The following is a 20,884-nucleotide window of genomic DNA, read 5'->3' on the forward strand; positions in this document are numbered from 1 at the left end:
TATCTGCTTATTTTTGCCTTTCATGTGTCATGGTGGAAATGTCTGTGTGGAGTGTTTCATAGACACTTGTTGGCTGACAACCAGCCTTGTGGTTATTGGTTAAGTAATTGGCCCTGGATCAGATTCAAACTATAACCCTACTACTTACTTGACTTACTTACTAGAATTGTGCTCCTGGGGGGGGGGAGTTAATTTATTCCAGGTTTTGCATCTGTAATTGGAGGTAGTAACAGCAATCAACTTACTGGCTAGAATGAGTCAAGGTTTTGGGATAACAAATGGTTATGTGAACAGCTTCTCCTAATCAAGCTTAGGAGAGTCCATTAAATATTAATTACAGAAAACAACAAGCTATTTACATACCGCTCATGACGATATGCAATTTCCCACTTTTGGTTTGATTCTTTAAGATTTATGGAGCAGTTGTTATTTGCCACATACTGAACAATTATAGATGTCTTGGGTGCAAAGAAGACTAAAACAATTGTTACTTCTTTCAAGAATATATGTGGGGCATGGAGAGATAACTTAGAGGTTGGGAACACGTGTTGATTTTGCAGAGGACCCAGGTTTAATTCCCAGCATTCACATGGCATCTCACAGCCATCTGTAACTCCATTCTCTGGGAATCTGATGCTATCTTCTGGCACCAGGTACACAAATGGTGCACAGCTATACATGCAGGCAAACCACGCCCCCCCAATGAATGAATAATTAAAAAAAGAAAAGTTGTATGTGGTGGATAATCATGTTAACAGATGCAATTGACTCAGTATGTTTAGAATGTATGTTTATTTGGAGCCTGGATGAGGGACACATGGATTATTTTGAATCTTCAAGAAGGAACAAGAGTTTTATGTAGAAAGATAAGGAAGAACTTCTATGAAGAGAATAGGTGTATATAAAACACACAGGGGTGGTGTCTTAGTTACATTTCTATTGTTGTGAAAAGACATCATGGCCATAGTAAGTTATAAAAGAAATAGTTTATTGGGGGCTGGTTTACAGTTTCAGAGGGTTAGTTCATAATCATCACGGTGGGGAGGCAGTCAGAAAGGGCGCAGAAATAGCTGAGAGCTTATATGCTGATCTGCAAGTTGGACCAGAGAGAGAGAGAGAGAGAGAGAGAGAGAGAGAGAGAGAGAGAGAGAGAGAGAGGAAGAAGAAGAAGAAGAAGAAGGAGAAGAAGGAGAAGAGGGAGAAGAAGAAGAAGAAGAAGAAGAAGAAGAAGAAGAAGAAGAAGAAGAAGAAGAAGAAGAAGAAGAAGAAGAAGAAGAAGAAGAAGAAGAAGAAGAAGGATGTCATATGTCATGGGCATTTGAAACTTCAAAGCCAACCTCCAGTGACATACCTTCTCTGAGAAGGCCAGGCCTTCTAATCCTTCCCAAACAGTTCTACCAACTGAGGGTCAAGTACTCAATTATTTGAATCTAAGGATGCCATGCTCAATCAAACCACCACAGGTGGGAGGAAGTGGCAAAGTGGAAAGAAGGGTCTGATGATGTTACGTATACATTTTATTTTGTATACGATGAGATGAAATGAACTTAGAGGGACTAGAGACAAGTGCAAGAGTAGTCACTTGGGCTTTGTTTTGTAGGTTTTCAGGGAGTCACTGAGGGAATTTCAGTGGGTACATTGTATTGTAGAAGGTGGGTCAAGAGGGCTGAGGAGTATGTGGTCAGGATGAAAGAAAGCAGGAAGGCCAGATGAGATCCTTTGAAATAGAAACTGGCCCAAACCTGTGAGCTCAAGGTAGGATGGAGGGAAGAGGAGACGAGCTGAGAGGTGTTCTGGAGGCGAGAATATGAAACCCTCAGGTTGGATGGGGTAAGGGAGGGAGGTGAGGAGTCTTTGCTCATTACCTCTTGCTGTTTTAAATCCTGATGAATAGACTTCTTCCCCGGGGCTCTCGTTTTAGAAGTCAGTTCTTGCTCCATGTTTTCAGAAGGATCAATTAGATGATTAGTTTCAAAGGAGTTGGAACCAATTCTAAGTGCTTCTAAACCAGCAATGGCTGGAGAGCTCCCACAACACCCCACGCCTCTGGGTCTCTGTTTTCTGTAAAAGCAGTTCTCTTTTTCTTCTGGCTTTCTTTTCTCTAAGGGACTATTTACTTTCTCCCTGGGGCTGCCGTTCAAGTAACTTCTGCTTGCATGAGGAAGATGCAGTCTCTGTAACAATGTCTGCCACGGAGCAAGGCCTCAAACTAGGTGATCCCCAGATGGTCTGCATTTTCTAGTTTCTTGTCAGGGATCTGGTCTCAAGTCTGAATTCAAAAAGCCTCAGGTTTCCTCCTACAAGATGGGGATGAGGATGGGATGATGAGATGTATCCCAAATGTGAAACACTGGCCCTACCCCCTCACCCACTACCTGCCACCCCACTTATTCATTAAACCAGAAAATGCAGGGTAATTCTATCTGATTTGCTCACTTGTACCTGAAGCAATGCTCTGCATAGAGTAGTCATCCACATGAGTGTGCGTGACTGTACCAATGACTGAACAAAGTGTTTAATGAAACTAAAGAGGTGGGGGGAGCGGCCTGCTCAGTCAGGGCCTGGAGGTCACAATCGATAATTCCTGACTTTAATTTTTTATATGGCAGAAAGTTCTATGAATTTAACAGATGAATTACCTGACCCGCTATGCTTTTTAAAAGCCACTTTGAGTTAAGAAATGACTAGAGCTTAACGGCTGGTGAATCAAGGAGAGGTGGCTCTTTCTCAGTAACTCGGTGGGCAACATCATGGGGTTAGAGTCAGTGAAGAGGGAAAGTGAGGCATCTGTGGCTTAGTTTTAAGGAATTCAATTTAGTAGGACTTTGATGATGCAGACTTTAGAGAGACTTTCAGACTGGTTTCCCAACGTATATTCTTCCTTTCTTCCTAATATACTTGCATAATATAAATTATGCAACATCTATAATATAAATATTTGCTGTGACCATAAACTTAATTAAACAAATCTCTATACTTTAAAGTTTCCCTCGGGTTGGTGTATGTATGCTTTTCCACCAATGAGGAATAAGGGAAGACTTGCTAGGCAGAAATTCTGGAAAGCCCAGAACGGCTTCAACTGCTAAAGGAATCCACCCCCTCACACATCTATTATTCTTGCCTGAATTCCAGATGGTGGATTGGAGCAGCTACCTTGAGGGCAAGAAGCAATCTTGTTCTTATATCATTGTGATAAACACCAGGACCAAAAGCAAGAAGAGGAGGAAAGGATTTATCCTGCTTACATGTCCCAATCACTCCCTATCACCAAGGGAAGTCAGCAAGGAATTCAAGCAGAGCGAGAACTGGAGCAGAAGCTGTGGAGGGATGCTGTCCCTGGCTTGCTCAGCCTGCTTTCTTATACTCTCTAGGACCACCTTCCCAGGAGTGGAATGATCTACAGTGGACTTGTTCCTCCTACATCAATCATTGCTGCTCTTTTTTTTTTTCCTACATCAATCATTAATCAAGAAAATGCCCACAGGCTTGGCTGAAGGGGACTTTTGTCCAGTTGAATTCTCCTTTTCCAGAACAACACTCACTGCCTTATGTCAAGTTGACACACACAAAGCAAACAAACAAACATAAAAAACCACCACCACCACCACCACAACAAAAACCCCAACCCAGCAACCAGCACCCCTCTCACTTTGTTTAGGATGTCTGTGTACTTTATTCCTCAGAAAAGAGAAGAGAAGAGAAGGGACAAGAGAAGAATAAACCAACCCTTAAAAAACCCAAAAGTCAAGCCTGTTTTGTTAAATCACAGCGAGTTAAAACTGCTCTCAGCTGCTGTGATCCACAGCAGACCATCCTGAGGCTTAGCATGGGTTTGGGTATAGGACCTTTTGTTATTTTTGCTAGTTTGTTTTTAACGGCAGATGAAGACAAGTCGCAAACTCAGTAAGGAAACCCTTCACTCCAAGTTCTAACTTTCCGTGGTGATTTTCTCATTTCCTCTGGGAGAGATCTCCACAATCACGAAGTGGATGTAAGAGAACTGCTTTGCTTGTGAGCCTAGAAGAACGTTAGCTTCCCATGTATTAGTCTTCTTATCCAAGCAATGGGTCTGCTGTCCTACTCTGGTGGACTGGGAAATGCAGCAATCATATTCAGTGAGGTGGCAGGCACATCGTGAGGAACACCACAGTAGCTTTCATCTCCTCATGGCGCGCTGTGAGTGACAAGCACCACCACCTGTTGGGAGTATTTCCCATCATCCCATCTGAACATGAGCTCTGCAGACAGGCACCACGAACACCTATTGTCTATTATACCCCATTTTGCAGAAGGAAAACTGGGCATACATGTGCACCTGAACATGTGAACACAGACACCACCCCTCCCCCCAAATCAACTAGCTAACCAATCAAATATATACATCAAATAGAAAAAGAAAAAAACTGCTTTTCAAAAGTGAGGCGATTGGCAAGCAGACAGTCCTACACGCACAGGCTCACCAAGCTGCAGAATGAGACTTGCTAGGTGACCAGAAAGGGGGCTCTTTAAGAATAGTTTTGAGAGCTTATAGATTAAAGAGCCTAAGAAAAGTCAGAACTGAAAAAGAACTGAGTGTGGTACAGAACCCAAGATTTCCATCAAATTGGGCATCAATGGCGGAGTAGGTCGCTCTGCCCAGAATCACTGAGTTTATATAGGAAATGGAGCTGGAAAGAACAGCATGTTCCTGGGGTGAGCTCATGATAGCTGTGAGGTGAATTAAGAGCCGGGGGCAGTGAAGCCCTGCTGGGTGCCGGGTGCCCTGTGCCGGGTGCCGTGTGCGGTGCGCCGTGAGTCAATGCTTCAGCGTAGCATGAGCTGAGCCTTGACATTTCCTCCAGGGGTCTTTGGCCTGGGGTGCTGAGAGCAGCGAAGTCCTGGGTGAGGAAGACGACCTCCTAGTCATTAGGTAATCAACCCATACATTTGTTCATATTTGATATGCAATCACTTCTATACCAACCTCTAGGGATACCGTGGTGCAAAGATGAACAATATACTGATTTTTATTGTACCCTTGCTCTGTTAGAGGTTTATGAGGGTAACTGGGAAAATAATTGATGGACGAGATAATATATAGAAACAAGTGGTATGAACGGAGCCAGTTGCGGTGGCATGTCGCAGCTAGAGCTACCTAAGGCAAGCTGAGGTAATAGCGCCGTAGCATCAGAGGCCTTGCCAAAAATGCCGAATCTCAGGAGATACCCAGACGACTAGTCAGAGGCTCCATTTAAACAAGATCAAGATCCCTTCATGATTCATTTTCAAGCTCATGCTTGAGAAGCACTGTGCTTGGAAATGCCCTGGGAGGGGCTTTTAAGGTTGTATCTATGTTGAGCCTGAAGGAAGACCTGGCAGGAGCGCATTTCCAGGCACAGAGAACAGAAAGCGCAAGGTGACAAAGCTTGGTGTGCTCAGAAAACAGAAAGGTGTTTCCTCATCCCGGAGCCCTCTTCTCTTTATCTGGCTAGGACCCAGCTGCCAGTGGCCATCCCAAACCTTCCTTCCTCCTTCCCTTACTCCCTACCTGTCCCTTCCATAGGATCCATTCCACTCAGCTCTAATCCTTATGAGAGTGGTGGACTGTCCATTCCCTAACAGGACAGAGATCTGATATTATTTAATGGCTATTTGAATGAAAACAAGAAACTCAGAAAGGTGGTAGAGGTAGGCTATAGACATGGCTTCTATTGCAGCTTACTGATGACCAAAGCTATTAACTTCTGAAAGCATCTGATCATCCCCACCTCGCTCTTAGAATCATCCCTCCTCACACACTTCCTTGTTCCCGACCCCCCACTGCTGTACAACATGTGGTCAGACTCTCCTTTACTATTTCCTTTCAGCCAGAGAGTTGGGGGTCTTTCAGAGGCTAACTATGTCCTGAGGAAAGTATGTGGAACCATTTAAGCTGCAACACAATGTATTCAGTGCAGTTGTGTAGTTGATAGGATCGACTGTTGGGTCTTAGAGAGGTGTTGGACAAGACTCTAGAAGGCTTGACCAGCTCCACTTGAACTTCTTTGAGGCGGGAAGATGTTTCCTTTCAAATTTAAAGAGATGATGGTAATGGGGTGGTCAAGACGGTGAGAGTTTGTCAGGGTAGATTTTAAAAAATCGTATGTGTTTCACATGGGCACATATGTGAATGTGCACATGTCCACGGTTCTTACGGAGCCAAGGTCAACTTCAAGTATTGTTTCTCAGGAGGTTTCCACCTTAGTTTTGGAGGCAGGGTCTCTCAATGCAATGAACACTTCCTGATTTGTCTTGGTTGGCCTCCCAGAGAGCCTCGGTAGTCCTTCTGTCTCTAATTCCTTAGCACTGGGATGACAAGTGCTTACTACTGTTTTTGTTTTTGTATTTATGTTTTGTAACATGGTTGCTGGGCATCAAACTCAGGTCCTCATACTTGTGCAACAAACACCTTTACCAGATAAGCTATTTTCCCAAGCCTGGGATGCTGGTTACGAAATGGCTGTGGTGATGCGTGATGGTGATGGTGGTGGTTGTGGTGATAATTGGATGTGGTAAAATGGTGGTGAGATGGCTGTGGTGAGAGTAGTAGTCACAGCAATTGTAGTGTTAAAACAGTTTACTCCAGACAGAGGCCACAGCAGACCTGGGAGCATGAAAGATCTTTATAGGTTTATATGGGAAAAGTTCATGTGGTAGGATGATGGCAGATGAGATGGGCAGTCAGCACAGCGATAGATATTAAGGACTGAGATAAGATGATGTCCTGTTCATTAACTCTTTAAGTAGGTGATGGGCTTGGTTAGTTTCGTTTTGTAGGCTGTTCTGTCATGAGGATGGGACAGAGATGACAGCTCCTGTCGTAACTATCTCTTGTTTAGTAACTGTCCAGTTAGATACCATTAGGGAAGAGCCAAAGGATTTTATGAAATCTACACACATCCATTTTTTTCTTTAAGTTACTTTCTCAGACATGAAAAGTTCCTTTTGGCACATGTTAATATTGAAATTACCCAAGAAGGATACTTTGTTATCTTATTCATGTGCTTCTCGTTGATCATTCATTTTTTCTTCTAGTTATTCAACACTCAAACTGTGACTATTAATACACATAGGGTGTGGCCATCAAAAAGAACTGTACTAGTTCCTGTTTTGTTGCTGTGAGGAGACACCATGACCAAGGCAACCTAGAAAGGGAGGTGCTTGATCAGATGCTTCCTTAAAGGATTTTGAGGGTTAGTTCAGGATCATCAAGTGATGGGAAGCAGACAGGTATGGCACTGAACCAGTAGTTAAGAGCTTTATATCCTGACCCATAGGCAGTAGGCAGAGAGAGAGAGAGAGAGAGAGAGAGAGAGAGTTTAGTCTGATGTGGGTTTTTAAAACCTCAGTGCCCACATCTAGTAACCTCCTCCAACAAGACCACATCTCTTAATCTTTCCTTAACAGTCCACCAACTGAGAACCAAATATTTAAATATATAAATCTACTGGGGGGGCCATTTTTAGTCAAACCACTGCAAGAAAGATATATGGCTTCTTTAGCTTTTAGGAAACTTGCAATTTAGAGGGTTCATAGAGGTAGGCCTAGAAGCAGAGGGAACTGAGAAGAATGACCTTGACTTTAGTGTCTTCATGTGCCACCCTCTCCCGGAGTCCTTCCTGTATTCATAGGATAAGTGGGGATAAGCGAAATAGTTCTTGCTCTAACAACAACAACAACAACAACAACAACAACAACAACAACAACAACAACAGAAAGTATGTCTAAGCTTCTGAAAACCTCCATAGCGCTCATTTGTTTTAGTTGTGGTTTGTGATTGGGTAGACAGGAGGTGGTTGACCAGATGGTTTGTAAGGTCCTCTACAAACTTAATGCTTTAGAACAAAAGGATTCAAGATCTGTGGGGGAGGAGTTTCATTATAAATGAATCGGAGTTTAATTCCTATTCTTTTGTTGACTTAGAGATCCTCTAAAAATTAATTACACAAGTCTCCCCTGCATTCCGTACCCATTACAGAATGCATCATCTCAAATCTTGTCAAAAGATTGTGGCAGGTGGGCTCTAGGGGCTGTCAGCCAGGTTTCAAATGTTGGCACCATCCAAGAGAATTTCAAGACCTCAAAGGTCGTGCGTGACTTGGGACACTGCCTTATAGTGAAAGACCTGGCTGTTCTGAGTTCATGCTAGGAACGTGGTTTGAGTGGCTATGGGAACTTAAACTTTCCTGTCACTGAAATCTCAAGCTCCGAGTGTCGGAGGAACTTTTCTGATGCAGCACACAGCTCCTTCTTGACGTCTGTTTTTCTTGTTCTCAGGAGAAGAAACGGTCTAAACAATCCTTACAGGCCAACAGTTGAAAAAATATTTGTTTTGGTTTTGTTGAGCACTTTCCCTGTTTAAAACATGAACATTTTGAGGAGAAGGGGGATCCCCATTGTGTGGTTTGGTTCATTTATGCTTAGCAAATCAATTGTTTTTAGGAGAGACGTTATGTACAAGAAGACTATAGAAAACTTTACTGCCCCTTTCCTTTCAAACAGGAAGTTGCATTTGGCCGAAAGTAAACAAATGTGAACTCGGGAAGGTTTGTTTAGTTTCTAATGATGACTTCAGGACTTGAGAACAGAGTCTGTTCTTGGCGGAAAAAAAAAAAAAAAAAAAAAAAAAAAAAAAAGCCGCCTTCTCCAGGATCTATCTAGGCCAAGATATTCTGTGCTGAGGACCTGGCCTCTGTGCTCTGGTAAACATCCTCCTCTCACCAGCCCCCAGAAACGCGCTGCGAAGCTCCGTTGCAGCTTTCCTTGCTTATCCGGAACATTCTGGAGCTTATGACAACTTGGAAACATGCTTTTGGTGGGACACAGCTTCCTGGAGGGTGGCCACTGGTGGAAAAATCTTGAGGTTTGGAAATCTCAGGGAATGTGATTGCAATTTGGGGTTCTTTGATTTGGGTGTGGCTTGGCCCTCCTTCCCCACGTGACCACATTGTGAAGAAGCTCCTGGGAGACGATTACCGCTCAAGTGGTGAGGCTCAGCCCCTCCTAAGATTGAGCCCATGAAATCTTCCCTGAAGCCCTAGAAGGAAGGTGCTAAAAAGGCTTAGGGATGGGGAAGGTCTTCCTATTAGTTCCAACGACATAACCACAAAACAAAGCCCTCTGCTCTCTCTGCATCTGGTTTGGAGATTTAAAGTAGTATAAGATCAATGTTTGAACTCTAGCATGTTACAAAATATTTGGAGGAGACCCACAGATATCATGTTAGCCTATGGTAATTTACCATGTCGGATTTAGTTTTTAAGAAATAACGCTGGGTATCAGATATCCGGTTCTAGGAGACACTGGTTTATAGCAGCGGAGAGAAACCTGGGCAAGTGTGAGTAGGAGAGATGGTCTAGGGAAATCTGGGATGACTCTCCAAGATGCCACTCTAGGCAGGCTGTGAAGGAATGGGGATTACATAAAGAACCTTTCAGACTTGGGGAGTAAGAATCTCTCTCTCTCTCTCTCTCTCTCTCTCTCTCTCTCTCTCTCTCTCTCTCTCTCTCTCTCTCTCTCTCCAGAAGTTTTACTAGAAGACACAGGAAGACATTTTAAGCATACACAGATCTCCCATGGACAATATCATTTCGTTCTCGGATTCTTACACATCTAAAGAGTTATTTGATGAATCTAAACATACAAAGCAACATATGGCCTGGCAACAATCCTCCCTGGGAGGCACCGATTAAATTAGTAAATACTGAATCCCAAATACCCCTGTTTCCTCTGCCCCCTCAGTAAGCATTTCCTCTCGAGCCTGTGTTCTTTCCACGTACTACTGCTTAGGTTCATCTCTCTCCTGTCCTTACACACAGTTTTACTGACATTAGTACAATTCTGTTATAGTAATCTAGGCCAAACCCATTTCACAGATAAGAAAACTGATACCAAAGGAGGTTAATTGCTTTAGCCAAATTATATGTCATCTTAATGAAGGAACCAACACACTGGTCATGGAATCCTACCTTCTAGCCACTCTACAACACAGTCCTTTAGGACAGAATCAGACTTCCCAGAGAGTTTTAAGCCGGTATTCTGAACTTGTTTAAAAATCCTTACAGAGATGTTAACAGCTTTAAGTCTGATGGTGATAAAACAGATTTGAACACCTGGCTGCATTTTCTTTTCTTCGGCCTGACAGGGACCCAGACCTCTGGCTTCCCTCATGGAACCCCCCCAGCCCCTGCTTTGAAGTGTCTCTGTTTGGTTCATTCAGGAGGACAGATCAGCGTCTCTCAAGCAAGGGCTGGCCCTGTGCCCATCTCACTTTTGCAATGAATCTAGCAACATCTGCTTTGCCCATTAAAGCGATTTTTTTCTCTTTCCTGGACCTGAGCCTGCGTGCGTGCTGCAATTGATTACTGGCCATTTCCTTCCCAAACCAGAGGATTCAGTGAACTCTAAATTGAATTGTTGCTCACTCTCCTTTAGTCCATATGGTTTACGTGCAAAATGATGAAGCCACTTAGTTCCTGAATCTCTAGACTGACGATTCTGGTTAAGCGCAGGGGAGGAGCGATCAAGTGACAGTTCCCATTTTTTTGTACATAGTTGCCCAGGGCTGTGGTCACCCCTGGGTTTCTTAATTTATACCTAAGGAGGGGGAAATGGGTGGAGGGATCACCTTGCTTCCAGCTAGGCTGTTGAAGTGTGCAAACTATGCTTGAGTCAGATTATAGATCACCATTGATTCAAGACCGCAGTTGACTTGGAACCCTGACTAGGAGTTATTTGAAAAACTTAAAACTTTCGTTCTAGAAGGATGCCATGATCGGATTGCACTACTTTGGAAATAACAGGGTTCGAGCCCCCCAACCCCACCCCACCCCACCCCACATGGTTTAATTTTTCCCTTTGTCAGAACAGAGCTGAGGTTGAATAGCTGACCCACCGCTCCATCTCTTCTCTGATTGGTAGGTTTATAGTTATCCTTTGGGAGAGCGGGAATGCTGCCTTCCAGAACGCCTGCCTGCCTCAATTCCTCTCTTTTCTCCAACACACTGAGCTCAGTGAAAGAGTGAGGGAACGGGAAGAATGCATCTTGGGAGGTTGGGTCCCCTGTGCTTTTCCTGATGTGTCTCTCCTTCCGTGAAGGCTGTAAGGGCTTCATATGAAGATGTATCGGTTACTTAGAGAAGTGGAACTCAGGAGTCTCCTCCACCCCACAGGAGGGAAAAAAAAATCAAAGGAACTTCATTACTAACCAAATTGCTGCTGTTTATCAGAGCGGTTAATTTAAAGCCAGGTGTCTAAAAATAAGACAGAGACAACATGAATGACTAAGTCAGTAACGGTGGCTGTGGCTTGAGACGGTCTGAGTCATTGCATTCTCTATTTCTTTGAGAGGATGGTCTCCCTTTTCCACCACAGTGGCTCACGGCACACCCACTGTTATCAGCAGATGCTCTTCTGAAATGATTATTGACAACAAGGCTGCTCAAGGCTCGACAGAACCAACAGAACCCTTTTGCAAACATCGTCAGCATCGAGTTTGAGGCTCTGTGCCTTTATTTCTGCAATGGAGCTCCCATATTGAATTATGACAATTAGCAAAGGATAACTCAGCGTAAAATGGAGAGCCAGACCCCTTAACCTTTGATTGTGAGCTGAACCCCCAAAGTGAAAGTGTTAAGAATTCCTGGGGGTTTGGAGATTCTGGGAAGGTCTTGGGCATTCATTTCTTTATTTAATCCCTGAGCATTGACAGATGGCTTCTTAGGCCTACTGCTGAACCAGGCTGATGAATCACAAGGGGGAGGGGGAGGAGGAGGGGGGAGGGGTGCTTAACTGGGCTTCTCGGGGTGACTTGCAGTTAAGGAAAAGACACCCCACACTTCCTGTGCCTGTGAGAATTTAACAGAAAAAAGACTAGGAAACAGATCCAGCCTCTGCCCTTGGCTTTCACCAGGCACTTACTGAGGTTGACTATTCTGAGTGCTCTTCCCTCCCTCTCCTCATGACAAGTGAGACCTGGCTGTACTTAGTCTTGTTTTGCTTCAGCTGCCCATCACCCCAGCAGCTGGGATGTGGAACTCATTCTTCCCCCTTCCAGGCTTTCTGGCAGAAGTAGAACAGGACTTTTCCAGAGGACAGGATCATGCGGAGATCCAACTCTTCAGGTCAGGGCAGAGTCCTGAAATTCCACGTGGAATAAAGCTTTGGGGATACTCTACGGTTCACCCAGAGCCAACTACCACAGTCACCACAGTGACAGCTTAACCTTAAGCAAATGCTGTCACATAGCAGGCCCTGGATAGGTGGGGCACCTCATCTGAGGTGCTCAGGCAGCTTCATGAACCAGATTTTATAGTCTCCTGTTGCTAATGAAGAAACTGGGGCTCCTAACATTGATTTTCTTCTAGGGGAGGATTATTGAGCACGCTGGGTATTGTGTGGGCAATCCTGTGCATACAATGGGAAATGAGATAAACACAGTCCTTCCTGTAGGCAGCTGGCATTCGGCTACTAATTGTGGCAGCGTCAAGACTGAAACCTTGGTTGGCCTGACTCTGAAGCTTACTTAAATTCTGTGTACAATTTCTTATAATCTGAGATACCTCCTGGGGGCATTCTGGAACATCAGCCTGCCCAGAGCAAACACCGAGTAGGTAAGATATGAACTAGGTTGACCTTATAATGTTAGACTGCTGTGAAGGATAAAGTCACACGGGCAGGCACCAGGTCTATCTCCTGTCACATTCTCAGCTATCCCTGAATAAAGTCTCTGCTGGATAACAGAAAACTAGCAGTTATATTCTGGTTTTCCTTTTGCCTGAGAATGGTTTCCCCAGCCTTGCTGTGAAAGCGCAGTGTGTGTACTGGGGTAGGACAGAGGAAGTCTCTGTGCCTTTTACATGTAGCGGCTTTAATTCTTCTTCTTTTTTCTCAATTTTCACACGCCCCTGCACTTCCTGCTCTTTCCTTTGCCTGGAAGCGGAAGTACTGAAGTACCGAGACAAACTGTTCTTACGGTTTTTAGATGCTGGCTGAAATCAGAAAGGCCAAGACTTCAGAACACCAATCCGTTCTGGGTTCTCTGTCTAGAAGACAGGGCTGGGTGCCGAGAACTTAAGAGTTTCTACTCCTTTGGCTTGTCTGGGCTCAGCAAGGCCAATTAAAAACTTGATCTTACCTGCAGCTCCATTGCTCAACAGCAGAACATCACTGACTTTCATTTCCCCTTTGTAACTGAGTGGATGGGTCGTTAACGAGAGGCAATACTGAGATTCAGCTCTTGATTATAGTTTGATTGTACATTGATTTGCCCACTCAACAAATATCTATCAAACACCTAATACATCCTTCATAAAGAACCCTTATGAACATTCCAAAGGAGACAACACTGTGTAGGGGGGGAAAAACCATTTAAGTATGCGCTATGATAGAAGAGGAAATTGCCGTGGTGCTTTGGGGTGGGGGAGACAATGGCTCTTTCAATATGACTGTCAGGAAGACCTGAAGGTGTCGAGGGAGCTTTCTATTAGATGTGGGGGAAGAGGGTTCTAGGCAGAAAGAAATATCAAATGCAAGTGTCCTGAGGCTCAAACTCCCAGTGTGCATAGAACAGCAAGGCAGCTAGTGGACTTGGAACACAGTCAGCCAGGGTCAGAGAGGAAGGAGACAGTCAGAGGGGAAATGGGGTCAGCTGTGCCCTGAAGACTTGAGAACAGAGGAAGTCTTTCAGGCTGTTCTGGGAGTGAGCTGGGGAGCCTCTGGAAGGTTTTGAGCTGAGAAGGGCCATGCCCTGATAGTTGCTAACTGCATTAGGTATTTTTGTAGAAGCAGAAGGGACCTCCAACTGACCTGGATGCACGCAAGGAGCAAGGGACAATGGATGTGAGATATGTTGCTGTCTCCTTACCTCTCCATGGCAAGGTAGCAGGCATAGTTCTAGAAAGCTCATGCAGGCATGCTTTCCCCAGCATCAAGGAAAGCATCTCTCTTTGCTTTTCCCTGCATCAGCAGCTGCTTGCCATTCTCGTCTTTAAAGCTGACAGAATCTCATCTCTCTCAGTTTCCCTCCTTTTGTCAGTTTCTCTCTGACGCCAGATGAAAAGGAGTCTCTATTCCTAAAGGATTCTCGAGGTCAAGTGGGGCTCACCCAGATGATTTGGAATCAACTTCTCAGCTCAAAGCTCCTCTGGAAGATACTCACAGATTCTGTAGTCGGTGTGCATGTTTCGAAGGATGATTATGCCTCACATAATCTTTAAGCACTTAATTATTATTACATTTAAGCATTATGACAACCGAAGGAGAAAACCGCTATTCTAATGTTTGTCCCCAAGGTAAGATAGTTAGTGCATATCAAGGAAGTTGGAAAAGGCTAGGGCAGTTAAAGTCAACCAGCTTAGTAACAAGATTCAAAGCAATGAATTGACTGTGTTAAGTCTTCAGAAAGGATGGGTGTCGGAAGAGGTTAGGGGATGGACAGGAGTGGAACACAGCACTTCGTCTGTGCATTAAGGTCTTTCAATAGAATTTTGAGGATTTCCAAACCGTTAAGATACTTTGACTCATTCTGGCCTTGACTGTAATTCTTCCATAAGGTGAGTTTGTCAGTTGCTTGTCTTCAGACCTTTGAGTCCCAGAAAAGTGTCTCATGTATCATAGAGCTTATGGAAATACTTCTATCAGGAACTAAATTTCTCCATACTTCATGCCCTACTTCAGGAACTTTAAAACATCCTTGGCATTTTTTGGGTGGTATTTGTTGTAGCAATTATGGGTTTGGATGCTGTGATAGTTTGTATGTTTGGCCAGGGAGTGGCACTTTTAGGAAGTGTAGCCTTGTTGGAGTAGGTGTGTCACTGTTGGTTAAGACCCTCATCCTAGCTGCCTGGAAGCCAGTCTTCTGCCAGCAGCTTTCAGATGAAGATGTAGAACTCCCAGCCCCTCCTGCATCGTGCCTACCTTAGATGCCGCCATGCTCCCACCTTGATGATAATGGGCTGAACTTCTGAACCTGTAAGCCAGCCCCAGTTAAATGTCCTTGTAAGAGTTGCCTTGGTTATGATGTCTGTTTACAGCAGTAGAGCCCTAAGACAGCTGCTTTGCTCAGACAGAGAGAATACCCAGATGTAGAGAACAGTCCTTACATTATATCCACAACTGGGAAGAAAATCTATTCACTCTTATAATCTTGAAATGACTTAATAAGGTAGGATTTATCAGCTCATCGTAACAAAGAAAGCCCAGAGAACAGAAGCTCATCTGATGTTGTGTGGATGCTTGGAATGGAATTCATTGAGAAGTCCTACTTGGGGCTGTTCTTATATATTATAACCAATCCACTAGGCTAAAGCAACAGAAATTTGCTCAAGGGGCCAGAAGTCTGATATCAAATTCACGAAGGCGTTCTGGCGTCTCTTTGGAAGCCTTAGGTGATGTCCCATGCCTTGTCTCTTCCAGTTTCCTTTGCTTGCTGGTATCTACACCTTATGGGTTTAATAAACTAGAAGCCATTTTCCAGGCCAACAACTTCAAATATCTCTAGGCTAGGGTTCTGGTTTCCTTTCTGCTACTGTAATAAAACACTGCCTAAGCAACTTAGGGGACAAAAGGGCTTATTTGTGTTATGCCGTCCATTGAGAGGAATTAGGGCAGGGATTTGAGCAAGAACGTGAAGAAGAAAACATGGAGGATGGTGCCTTCTGGTTTACTTTCAGGCTTGCACATTTTCTTAAATAGCCTAAGCTCACTTGCCTAGGCATGGTGCTGCCCATAGTGGGCTGGGTCCTTCAATATCAATAAATAATCAGGACAATCGCCACAGATATGTCTACAAGCCAATCTGATCTAGGCATTTCCTCCTCAGATGACTCTAGGCTGTGTCAGATTGACAAAGTTAACTAAAACAGCTAGGTTTTTATATTGACCCGACTGTATTTATCTCTTCCGCTCTTTGTGTGCTACATCTTCCTTGAATAAGGACAAGCACAATGGTATTTAGTGTCCACTTGACTAATCCAGGTTAAATACATCTCAATTCCCTTAAGGTGTTCACATTGCAAAGATCTTTTTTTTTTTCTCTGAATAATGACAGAATGATAAATCCCAGGGGCGGATCAGATATATTTTAGGGACTGTTTCTCAGGCTTCTGCAATGCTTAGTGTTCTCAACGACAACAGTAAAGACATGGCCTTCTCTTCTGATGTCATCTTGCTGCTTATGGGAGTAACTTAAGCACCCTATTATAAAGTTCCTTATTTAAAATAAAAAGGTCTTAATTGTACATAGAAGCAATTTATAATTAACTGCTGGTGTTGGGTATGTCTCGTTTTGATTTTTCTTCCATCTTGGAATTTTGCATGTGTGAATCCCACAAAGATAATCCACCTAGCCCACTCCTGTCATTCCTGTTTCCTCTTTGGACCACATCTGGCCCTTCTTGGCATGGAGGCCTAAGGTACATATTCCACCACCACTTGCACAGCCTCACCTGCTGAGCTCCACAGGGATCTACATAGCTGTGTGCTCACCCTGGGAGTTTCCTGTCTCTCTCTGAGTTTAAATAAATCCCCAGGTCCTAAAGAATCTCACCCCCCCCCAATTCACATTTTCTTGTACTTTCATGAGGGAGTCATAGCCGCTAGGGCCTTGGTGGCAATAGCTTTACCTCATTTCCAGAGCACAGGCACTCTCCACATCCCGTAAGCTCTTCACTGCCCCCTCCCTACCACAACACCATTTCTATTACTTTATATAGAGTATATTGAGTCTGCTCTTTGGGGCTGGGAACATTATTGTCCCCAGACACTTGATTCCAGCAAGGCACCTTTTGAGGTTTTCAGGGTTCTGTGTCCCAGGGCCAAAAAAAAAAAAAAAAAAAAAAAAAAAAAGACTATGTCATATGGAGAGTAGCAGAACCAGGAACAGTTTATTAAGAGTGTACTTCCAAGAGAGGAAGTAGGCCAGAGCTAAGAGAAAGGCTAGATGCTCAACGGCACACCCGCCTATCCGATTGGTCGTCATTTGCATAGCTCACAGGTTTCGTGTGGCCCAAGTCTTCCTCTCTGCCCACTGGCTTCTCTTCTGTGCTAATTGGACCTCACTCTCTGCCCTCCTCTCTGGCCACACTCTGAACTCCCAGTAATCATCTGCTTGGGTTGCAATCTATACCACAGCTGAATCAACAGAAGAAAGTTTCTATTCTCTTGTCCCTTCCTGGTCTCTCTGTGCCAGGGCTCAAGCAGTCATCCCACTCTGGAATGTTGCATATACACCCCTTCTTTTGTGTCCTGGAAATTCTTCTCTTCTTTCCCAGCTTATCTCAAACACCATCTCAAATCTCCATGAAGTCTCTTATGACCTTTCCCCATAGGCGTGACTTATCCCTCCTTTGAGTCTGTTCTCTGGGGCTTTGTACCTCCTCTTTGGGGGCTTAGCCCATTTTCCAGTTATTTGTATGCCTGCCTTTTCTTTCCTATTAAATTATACTCTCCTCAGACCAGGCATCCGATCCTGTTCCTGCTGAATTCCCCCATGGCCTCAGCACACATGTTGCCTTCTGAATTCGTGGCAAGAGCGTGTGCAGTCGAGCGTCTTGCAGTTTGTCTCAGAGTTGCTTTAGCTTATCGCCCACGTGGATGGTTGAGCCTAGGTCCAACGAGAGATCATTAGAACCAGTACTATTTTCACGGGTTATCTGCGTTCGTTATTTTAGTGACCTGAAAAGATGATTTTCACTGATGCTTCATTGAACTTGGCTGTTTGTTATGTGACTAACACGATGGTTCCTTTAATATTAGTTTGAATAGACTAATTTTACCTTGTCTTGAGCCATACATCCCACAAAATAAATAGGTTTGATGTGATATTTGCGTTAAATAATTACCAAATAAATACTGTTACAATATAATAAATAATATATGGACTGCCCTTTGGGTAATTGCTGGCCTGTGACACTGATAGGCTCTAAACAAGGTCCTTGGGCTGTTCTCTGTCCACTAAGCAACATTGCTTCCCCCCCATCCCTGTGGAATTTAGATGTGGGAAATACAGGGTCTGTGATTTTATGTATCTTATCAAGCTAGGAACCAGGTTGGTCATGTCTCCTTCTGTGTGGCAGGTACCAAGTGCCGCCTTACTAAATTAATATCTGCAGAACATATCTTTATGGTAGGTACTGAGTAATAACAGATTGAATTAATATCAATAAAATGTATCTTTAGAACTATAGCCATTCATGCATATATTCACATTTTCTGTACATTTTTAATTGTATTTTTTAATATTTGAGAATTTCACACGATAGAATATGACCCTATGTATCCCACTCCCACCCCACCCCTCCTTTTCCCCTCCTACTCCTCCGGTATTCTCAGCAATATGTCCTCCTCCAATCTTCAGGTCTCCTTTGTTGTGAGTGATAGGTCATTAAGTCCAATTGCTGTTGTTCACATGTACATGGGGTGTGGAGCTATTCTCTGAAGCATGGGAAATCTGTCGAATGGCTTTCTCTCCCAGCAGCAGCCATCAACTGTCGATAGTTCCTCATTACTAAAGGGTGGGGGCCTGGGGAGCACATCTGCCATCTGTGCAGGAATTTGGTTGCCTCAACTTTGTACATCCTGTGTAGGTAACCACAGTTGTGAGGAGAGTAATAGTCAGGTCACGTCCAGAAGACAGAATGTCACAACATTCTTCCCCACCCTATGACTCCTCTTACATCTTCCTCCTCTTCTTCAATGTTCCTTGAACCATGGAGGGCAGAAGGGGAGGAGGTTGATAAAGATATCTTACGTCGGGATAGGAACTTACGTCTCTAACTCTCAGCACATCGGCCAGTTGCACATCTGTGCACTGCTGCTCACTGCATAAAGAAGCTTCTGAAGGCAGCCCAGGAATTTTTGTATAAACATAAATGTTTAGAAAGCAATTCGGCAGTATGGCCGTTAAGCAAAAAAGCAACAGCAGGTTTGATCTCTCTGACTCGCCTAGTCCTGGCTTTTGACCCGGATTTCAGTGTCAGGCGTGAAATTCCCTACGGCGGAACAGTCCTCACCTCTAAGGAGAGAAGAGTCATGCAGTACATCCTCTGTTGTCCCGGTGGGCACGCCTTGCCTGGCCCGCCAGCACCGCGGCACGCAGGAGGGGTTCAGAGCCGTCCGTGTAAGACGATTTGTCTATTCTCTGCCAGGAACTTGCACAGCACCTTCTGCCAGTAGAAAGCTAGCCATCAGGGAGGAAGTTTCCTGATTGGTTTGTGATTGATTTTTCTACATCCTGCAGCCAAAGTATGTGGTGTCTTCAACAGTAGGGTCTTACTGCGTTGTCACGGTGAATAACCAATGATAATGGGATAGGCCATGTTGTTTCAGAGCACCCTCGGGTCTCCCTGACATTACTGCATAGGGAGGACCCTTACACCTTCCCTGAGAGTTTCATTTAATAAGCCATGCCTTCTGAGGACAACATTGTTTACCCATGCAGGATGCTTTCCTGATTTTTTTTTTAAAAAAAGTTTTATTTACAAAGTTACTTACTAATCCATAGGTCTCTATAAGGCTTCTCATATGGTATATAAAAGTGGTATGGTTTTGGTTTTGGTTAAATCACCCACTCTTCTATCTTCTAACTCCCAATTCTACCTGATTCTTTAACTCTAGTGTTCCTTCCTCTCCTGCCATGTCTTGTAATCCGTTCTGCTAACCCTCTAATTGTATTTTGTAACCAAGTTACAGTAGGTGTTCATATGACTTTTTCATATGCCCTTCCTTTGAGTCAGCTCAACCCCACAAGCCTCTGATTCCTCCTAGGCCCCTAGACTGCTTCCTGCCTAAGCCTTCCACCCCTACTTCATTTTACTGTAGGCTGCTCTCCTCACACACCTTTATACGGTGTGTCATTGTCATTCCGGCTCTCTCTCAAGTCTTCAAATTTTCCTCAGACTTCATCGAATAACGTGCTGTGGTGTGAATGTGTTCCTCCGTTCCTATGTGGAGACATAATAGTTATGTCGATGGCATTTGGAGATGGTGCCTTTGGAAAGCAACTGACATCAGATGAAGTAATGAGGGTGAGGCGCCGTGATGACATGGGTGGCTTTATAAATCGAAGAGAGACCTAAGCTTTGTTTTGGCATGTAATACCCTCTACCATGTTAAAACACGTTAGTAGATGGCATTCCATGCTCTTGATTGAATCTAAACTGTAAGCCAAATGTTTATGATCTGTAGCCTGAGATACTTTGTTACAGCAGAAAAATCGAAGTCAGTTTTCCATCCGGTTGACCTATGGCATCACCTCTGAACCTCAGCAAGATGCCAACTTGAGCTGCTCTGTGGGTGTCAGCCAGTGGGTTGCTTCCTCTGCTGCCTCTTTTGGGGTAACTCTCTTGTCATTCTGCCCATTCCCGCTGCCACATGCCTGGGAAACCCTTCTTAATATATATAAAGACAGAGAAATTCTTTTTAGGCCTTCAGATTTTCACTGTGGCCAGCCAGAAGAGACCCTGTCTTTGAAATTCTCTGGGAGATTCTCTGCTGAGGAGAACCATTGCTCTGAAGTGACAGGCAGGAAATGTGACCACGCAGTGCCACTCCAGGGCAGTGAGCAGCTCCCAGATCCCTGTTTTTCTCCACTCTCACAGTGGCTGCCCTTCTCCTCAAAACGAATGAGAACCTAAGACTTGTAACAATTTCACTCGCTCTTCAGAGACCTTCTTATCTTAGATCTGGGCTGGGACAAAACAGGCACATGAGTGTGAGAGAGGTAGATTTTAACAGAAGTTCTCTGGTGCTGTTCTCTGCCCCTGTCTTCACCGATGAAGCACACTCCAGTGATTTGACAGGCTGTGGGAGAAGCTGTCTGGTGTGAGGGGTGAGAGTTATCTCTGACATAATTTGTTTCCTCACTTCT

General features: G+C 44.2%; 1 long non-coding RNA gene across 3 annotated transcripts in view; it reads left to right on the forward strand.

Annotated features, from left to right (window-relative positions):
* Nucleotides 1–11,826: 11,826 nt before the first annotated feature.
* LOC102547905 (uncharacterized) overlaps nucleotides 11,827–20,884 on the forward strand; it is a 47,532-nt gene continuing 38,474 nt past the window's right edge. For all 3 annotated transcript variants that reach the window (XR_005499645.2, XR_005499647.2, XR_005499646.2), the window contains exon 1: nucleotides 11,827–12,629. This is a non-coding gene — a long non-coding RNA (uncharacterized LOC102547905). The remainder of the gene's footprint in view (nucleotides 12,630–20,884) is intronic.

This window comes from Rattus norvegicus, chromosome 1 (assembly GCF_036323735.1).
Source record: "Rattus norvegicus strain BN/NHsdMcwi chromosome 1, GRCr8, whole genome shotgun sequence".
Classification (NCBI taxonomy): domain Eukaryota; kingdom Metazoa; phylum Chordata; class Mammalia; order Rodentia; family Muridae; genus Rattus; species Rattus norvegicus.